Below are 9,934 nucleotides of genomic sequence, written 5' to 3' on the forward strand. Positions count from 1 at the left end.
TACAGCGCTATCTGTATGAACATGGAAATATCTACACCACTATCTGTATGAACATAGAAATATCTACACCGCTATCTGTATCAACATGGATATATCTACACAGCCATCTGGATGAACATGGAAATATCTACACTGCTATCTGTATGAACATGGAAATATCTACACCGCTATCTGTGTAAACATACATACATCTTCACCGCTATCTGTTTAAACATGGAAATATCTACACCGTTATCTGTATGAACATGGAAATATCTACACCGCTATCTGTTTGAACATGGAAATATCTAAACGGCTATCTGCATGAAAATGGAAATATGTGCACAGCTATCTGCATATACATGGAAATATCTACACAGCTATCTTTTTACACATGGAAATATCTACACCGCTATCTGTATGAACATGGAAATATCTACACCGCCATCTGTATGAATATGGAAATATCTGCACCGCCATCTGTATGAACATATAAATATCTACACCGCCATCTGTATTAAGAAGGAGATATCTAAACCGATATCTGTATAAACATGGAAATATCTACACCGCTATCTGTATAAACATGGAAATATCTACAAAGCTATCTGTAAAAACATGGAAATATCTACACCGCTACCTGCATAAACATGGAAATATCAGCACCGCTATCAGTATGAACATGAAAATATATACACCGCTATCTGTATGAACATGGAAATATCTACACCGCTATCTGTATGAACATGGAAATATCTTCACCGCCATCTGTATGAGCATGGATATGTCTACACAGCCATCTGGATGAACATGGAAATATCTACACCGCGATCTGTATGAACATGGAAATATCTACACCGCTATCTGTGTAAACATGCATACATCTTCACCGCTATCTGTATAAACATGGAAATATCTACACCGCTATCTGTATGAACATGGAAATATCTACACCGCTATCTGTTTGAACATGGAAATATCTAAACCGCTATCTGTATGAAAATAGAAATATCTACCCAGCTATCTGCAGATACATGGAAATATCTACAAAGCTATCTCTTTACACTTGGAAATAACTACACCGCTATCTCTATAAACATGGAAATATCTACACCGCCATCTGTATGAACTTGGAAATATCTGCACCGCCATCTGAATGAACATATAAATATCTACACCGCCATCTGTATTAAGATGGAGATATCTTCACCGCTATCTGTATAAACTTGGAAATACCTACACCGCTATCTGTATAAACATTAAAATATCTACACCGCTATCTGTATAAACATGGAAATATCTACACCGCTACCTGTATAAACATGGAAATATCAGCACCGCTATCTGTATGAAGATGGAAATATCTACACCGCTATCTCTATGAACATGGAAATATCTACACCGCTATCTGTATGAACATGGAAATAGATACACCGTTATCTGTATGAACATGGAAATATCTACACCACTATCTGAATGAACATGGAAATATCTACACCGTTCTCTATATGAACATGGATATATCTACACCGCTATCTGTTTGAACATGGAAATATCTACACCGCTATCTGCATGAAAATGGAAATATCTTCACAGCTATCTGCATAAACATGGAAATATCTACACAGCTATCTCTTTACACATGGAAATAACTACACCGCTATCTGTGTGAACATGGAAATATCTACACCGCCATCTGTATGAACATGGAAATATCTGCACTGACATCTGTATGAACATATACATATCTACACGACCATCTGTATTAAGATCGAGATATCTACACCGCTATCTGTATAAACATGGAAATATATACACCGCTATCTGTATAAACCTGGAAATATCTACACCGCTATCTGTATAAACATGGAAATATCTACATCGCTACCTGTATAAACATGGAAATATCAGCACCGCTATCTGCATGAACATGGAAATATCAGCCCCTCTATCTGCATGAACATGGAGATATCTACACCGCTATCTGTATGAAAATGGAGATATCTACACCGCTATCTGTATGAACATGGAAATATCTTCACCGCCATCTGTATGAACATGGATATATCTACACAGCCATCTGGATGAACATGGAAATATCTACAGCGCTATCTGTATGAACATGGAAATAGTTACACCGCTATCTGTATGAACATGGAAATACCTACACCACTATCTGTATGAACATGGAAATATCTACACCGCTATCTGTATGAACATGGAAATAGCTACACCGCTATCTGTATGAACATGGAAATAACTTAACCGCCATCTGTATGAACATGGATATATCTACACAGCCATCTGGATGAAGATGGAAATATCTACACCACTATCTGTATGAACATGGAAATAGCTACACCGCTATCTGTATGAACATGGAAATATCTTCACCGCCATCTGTATGAACATGGATATATCTACACAGCCATCTGGATGAACATGGAAATATCTACACAGGTATCTGTATGAACATGGAAATATATACACCGCTATCTGTGTAAACATGCATACATCTTCACCGCTATCTGTATAAACATGGAAATATCTACACCGCTATCTGTATGAACATGGAAATATCTAAACCGCTAACTGTTTGAACATGGAAATATCTACACCGCTATCTGCATGAAAATGGAAATATCTACACAGCTATCTGCATATACATGGAAATGTCTACATAGCTATCTCTTTACACATGGATATAACTACCCCGCTATCTCTATAAACATGGAAATATCTACACCGCCATCTGTATGAAAATGGAAATATCTGCACCGCCATCTGTATGAACATATAAATATCTACACCGCCATCTATATTAAGATGGAGATATCTACACCGCTATCTGTATAAACCTGGAAATATCTACACCGCTATCTGTATAAACATGGAAATATCTACACCGCTATCTGTATAAACTTGGAGATATCTACACCGCTACCTGTATAAACATGTAAATATCAGCACCGCTATCTGTATGAACATGGAAATATCTACACCGCTATCTGTATGAACATTGAAATATCTACACCGCTATCTGTATGAACATGGAAATAGCTACACCGCTATCTGTCTGAACATGGAAATATCTACACCACTATCTGTATGAACATGGAAATATCTACACCGCTATCTGTATGAACATGGATATATCTACACAGCCATCTGGATGAACATGGAAATATCTACACTGATATCTGAATGAACATGGAATTATCTACACCGCTATCTGTGTAAACAAGCATACATCTTCACCACTATCTGTATAAACATGGAAATATCTACACCGTTATCTGTATGAACATGGTAATATCTACACTGCTACCTGTATAAACATGGAAATATCTACACCGCTACCTGTATAAACATGGAAATATCTTCACCGCTACCTGTATAAACATGGAAATATCAGCACCGCTATCTGTATGAACATGGAAATATCTACACCGCTATCTGTATGAACATGGAAATATCTACACCGCTATCTGTATGAAAAAGGAAATAGCTACAGCGCTATCTGTATGAACATGGAAATATCTACACCACTATCTGTATGAACATAGAAATATCTACACCGCTATCTGTATCAACATGGATATATCTACACAGCCATCTGGATGAACATGGAAATATCTACACTGCTATCTGTATGAACATGGAAATATCTACACCGCTATCTGTGTAAACATACATACATCTTCACCGCTATCTGTTTAAACATGGAAATATCTACACCGTTATCTGTATGAACATGGAAATATCTACACCGCTATCTGTTTGAACATGGAAATATCTAAACCGCTATCTGCATGAAAATGGAAATATGTGCACAGCTATCTGCATATACATGGAAATATCTACACAGCTATCTTTTTACACATGGAAATATCTACACCGCTATCTGTATGAACATGGAAATATCTACACCGCCATCTGTATGAATATGGAAATATCTGCACCGCCATCTGTATGAACATATAAATATCTACACCGCCATCTGTATTAAGAAGGAGATATCTAAACTGATATCTGTATAAACATGGAAATATCTACACCGCTATCTGTATAAACATGGAAATATCTACAAAGCTATCTGTAAAAACATGGAAATATCTACACCGCTACCTGCATAAACATGGAAATATCAGCACCGCTATCAGTATGAACATGAAAATATATACACCGCTATCTGTATGAACATGGAAATATCTACACCGCTATCTGTATGAACATGGAAATATCTTCACCGCCATCTGTATGAGCATGGATATGTCTACACAGCCATCTGGATGAACATGGAAATATCTACACCGCGATCTGTATGAACATGGAAATATCTACACCGCTATCTGTGTAAACATGCATACATCTTCACCGCTATCTGTATAAACATGGAAATATCTACACCGCTATCTGTATGAACATGGAAATATCTACACCGCTATCTGTTTGAACATGGAAATATCTAAACCGCTATCTGTATGAAAATAGAAATATCTACCCAGCTATCTGCAGATACATGGAAATGTCTACAAAGCTATCTCTTTACACTTGGAAATAACTACACCGCTATCTCTATAAACATGGAAATATCTACACCGCCATCTGTATGAACTTGGAAATATCTGCACCGCCATCTGAATGAACATATAAATATCTACACCGCCATCTGTATTAAGATGGAGATATCTTCACCGCTATCTGTATAAACTTGGAAATACCTACACCGCTATCTGTATAAACATTAAAATATCTACACCGCTATCTGTATAAACATGGAAATATCTACACCGCTACCTGTATAAACATGGAAATATCAGCACCGCTATCTGTATGAAGATGGAAATATCTACACCGCTATCTCTATGAACATGGAAATATCTACACCGCTATCTGTATGAACATGGAAATAGATACACCGTTATCTGTATGAACATGGAAATATCTACACCACTATCTGAATGAACATGGAAATATCTACACCGTTCTCTATATGAACATGGATATATCTACACCGCTATCTGTTTGAACATGGAAATATCTACACCGCTATCTGCATGAAAATGGAAATATCTTCACAGCTATCTGCATAAACATGGAAATATCTACACAGCTATCTCTTTACACATGGAAATAACTACACCGCTATCTGTGTGAACATGGAAATATCTACACCGCCATCTGTATGAACATGGAAATATCTGCACTGACATCTGTATGAACATATACATATCTACACGACCATCTGTATTAAGATGGAGATATCTACACCGCTATCTGTATAAACCTGGAAATATATACACCGCTATCTGTATAAACCTGGAAATATCTACACCGCTATCTGTATAAACATGGAAATATCTACATCGCTACCTGTATAAACATGGAAATATCAGCACCGCTATCTGCATGAACATGGAAATATCAGCCCCTCTATCTGCATGAACATGGAGATATCTACACCGCTATCTGTATGAAAATGGAGATATCTACACCGCTATCTGTATGAACACGGAAATATCTTCACCGCCATCTGTATGAACATGGATATATCTACACAGCCATCTGGATGAACATGGAAATATCTACAGCGCTATCTGTATGAACATGGAAATAGTTACACCGCTATCTGTATGAACATGGAAATACCTACACCACTATCTGTATGAACATGGAAATATCTACACCGCTATCTGTATGAACATGGAAATGTCTTCACTGCCCTCTGTATGAACATGGATATATCTACAGAGCCATCTGGATGAACATGGAAATATCTACACCGCTATCTGTATGAACATGGAAATATATACACCGCTATCTGTGTAAACATGCTTACATCTTCACCGCTATCTGTATGAACATGGAAATATCTACACCGCTATCTGTATGAACATGGAAATATCTACACCGCTATCTGTTTGAACATGGAAATGTCTACACCGCTATCTGCATGAAAATGGAAATATCTACACAGATATCTGCATATACATGGAAATATCTACAAAGCTATCTCTTTACACATGGAAATAACTACACCGCTATCTCTATAAACATGGAAATATCTACACCGCCATCTGTATGAACATGGAAATATCTGCACCGCCATCTGTATGAACATGTAAATATCTACACTGCCATCTGTATTAAGATGGAGATATCTACACCGCTATCTGTATAAACCTGGAAATATCTACACCGCTATCTGTATAAACATGGAAAGATCTACACCGCTATCTGCATAAACATGGAAATATCTACACCGCTACCTGTATAAACATGGAAATATCAGCACCGCTATCTGTATGAACATGGAAATATCTACACCGCTATCTGTATGAACATGGAAATATCTACACCGCTATCTGTTTGAACATGGAAATATCTACACCGCTGTCTGCATGAAAATGGAAATATCTACACAGCTATCTGCATATACATGGAAATATCTACAAAGCTATCTCTTTACACATGGAAATAACTACACCGCTATCTTTATAAACATGGAAATTTATACACCGCCATCTGTATGAACATGGAAATACCTGCACTACCATCTGTATGAACATATAAATATCTACACCGCCATCTGTATTAAGATGGAGATATCTTCACCGATATCTGTATAAACTTGGAAATATCCACACCGCTGTCTGTATAAACCTGGAAATATCTACACCGCTATCTGTATATACATGGAAATAACTACACCTCTATCTTTATAAACATGGAAATATCTACACCGCTACCTGTATAAACATGGAAATATCAGCACCGCTATCTGCATGAACATGGCAATATCAGCCCCTCTATCTGTATGAACATGGAGATATCTACACCGCTATCTGTAAGAACATGGAAATATCTACACTGCTATCTGTCTGAACATGGAAATATCTTCACCGCCATCTGTATGAACATGGATATATCTACACAGCCATCTGGATGAACATGGAAATATCTATACCGCTATCTGTATGAACATGGAAATAGCTACAGGGCTATCTGTATGAACATGGAAATATCTACAACACAATCTGTATGAACATGGAAATATCTACACCGCTATCTGTATGAACATGGAAATATCTTCACCGCCATCTGTATGAACATGGAAATATCTACACCGCTATCTGTGTGAACATGGAAATATCTACACCGCTATCTGTTTGAACATGGAAATATCTACACCGCTATATGTATGAAAATGTAAATATCTACACAGCTATCTGCATATACATGGAAATATCCACAAAGCTATCTCTTTACACATGGAAATAACTACACTGCTATCTCTATAAACATGGAAATATCTACACCGCCATCTGTATGAACATGGAAATATCTGCACCACCATCTGTATGAACATATAAATATCTACACCGCCATCTGTATTAAGATGGAGTTATCTACACCGCTATCTGTATAAACCTGGAAATATCTACACCGCTATCTGTATAAACATGGAAAGATCCACACCGCTATCTGTATAAACGTGGAAATATCTACACCGCTACCTGAATAAACATGGAAATATCAGCACAGCTATCTGTATGAACATGGAAATATCTACACCGCTATCTGTACGAACATGGAAATATCTACACCGCTATCTGCATGAACATGGAAATAGCTACACCGCTATCTGTATCAACATTTAAATATATACACCACTATCTGTATGAACATGGAAATATCTACACCGCTATCTGTATGAACATGGATATATCTACACAGCCATCTGGATGAACATGGAAATATCTACACTGCTATCTGTAAGAACCTGGAAATATCTACTCCGCTATCTGTGTAAACATGCATACATCTTCACCGCTATCTGTATAAACATGGAAATATCTAAACCGCTATCTGCATGAAAATGGAAATATCTGCACAGCTATCTGCATATACATGGAAATATCTACACAACTACCTCTTTACACATGGAAATAACTACAGAGCTATCTGTATGAACCTGGAAATATCTTCACAGCCATCTGTATGAACATGGGTATATCTACACAGCCATCAGGATGAACATGGGAATATCTACACCGCTATCTCTATGAACATGGAAATAACTACACCGCTATCTATATGAATATGGATATAGCTACACCACTATCTGTATGAACATGGAAATATCTACAGCACTACCTGTATGAACATGGAAATAACTACACCTCTATCTCTATGAACATGGATATATCTACACAGCCTTCTGGATGAACATGGAAATATCTACACCGCTATCTGTATAAACATGGAAATATCTACACCGCTAACTGTACAAACATGGAAATATCTACACCGCTACCTGTATAAACATGGAAATATCAGCACCGCTCTCTGTATGAACATGAAAATATCAGCCCCTCTATCTGTATGAACATGGAAATATCTACACCGCTATCTGTACGAACATGGAAATATCTGCACCGCTATCTGTAAGAACCTGGAAATACCTACTCCGCTATCTGGGTAAACATGCATACATCTTCACCGCTATCTGTATAAACATGGAAATATCTACACCGCTATCTGTATGAACATGGAAATAGCTACACCACTATCTCTATGAACATGGAAATATCTACACCGCTATCTGTTTGAACATGGAAATATCTAAACCGCTATGTGCATGAAAATGGAAATATCTGCACAGCTATCTGCATATACATGGAAATATCTACACAACTATCTCTTTACACATGGAAATATCTACAGAGCTATCTGAGTGAACATGGAAATATCTTCACCGCCATGTGTATGAACGGATGTATCTACACAGCCATCTGGATGAACATGGAAATATCTACACCGCTATCTGTATGAACATGGATATATCTACACAGCCATCTGTGTAAACATGCATACATCTTCACCGCTATCTGTATAAACATGGAAATATCTACACTGCTATCTGCATGAACATGGAAATATCTACACCGGTATCTGTTTGAACATGGAAATATCTACACCGCTATCTGCATGAAAATGGAAATATCTACACAGCGATCTGCATATACATGGAAATATCTACAAAGCTATCTCTTTACACATGGAAATAACTACAGCGCTATCTCTATAAACAAGGAAATATCTACACCACCATCTGTATGAACATGGAAATATCTGCACCGCCATCAGTATGAACATATAAATATCTACACCGCCATCTATATTAAGATGGTGATATCTACACCGCTATCTGTATAAACTTGGAAATATCTACACCGCTATCTGTATAAACATGGAAATATCTACACCGCTATCTGTATAAACATGGAAATATCTACACCGCTACCTGTATAAACATTTAAATATCAGCACCGCTATCTGTATGAACATGGAAATATCTACACCGCTATCTCTATGAACATGGAAATATCTACACCGCTATCTGTATGAATATGGAAATAGCTACACCACTATCTGTATGAACATGGAAATATCTACAGCACTACCTGTATGAACATGGAAATAACTACACCTCTTTCTCTATGAACATGGATATATCTACACAGCCATCTGGATGAACATGGAAATATCTACACCGCTATCTGTATAAACATGGAAATATCTACACCGCTAACTGTATAAACATGGAAATATCTACACCGCTACCTGTATAAACATGGAAATATCAGCACCGCTCTCTGTATGAACATGGAAATATCAGCCCCTCTATCTGTATGAACATGGAAATATCTACACCGCTATCCGTATGAACATGGAAATATCTTCACCGCCATCTGTATGAACATGGATATATCTACACAGCCATCTGGATGAACATGGAAATATCTACACCGCTAACTGTATGAACATGGAAATAGCTACACCGGTATCTGTATGAATATGGAAATATCTACACCACTATCTGTATGAACATGGAAATATCTACACCGCTATCTGTATGAACATGGAAATATCTTCACCGAAATCTGTA

This window comes from Gorilla gorilla, chromosome 1, assembly GCF_029281585.2.
Source record: "Gorilla gorilla gorilla isolate KB3781 chromosome 1, NHGRI_mGorGor1-v2.1_pri, whole genome shotgun sequence".
In the NCBI taxonomy this organism is placed as follows: Eukaryota; Metazoa; Chordata; class Mammalia; order Primates; family Hominidae; genus Gorilla; species Gorilla gorilla.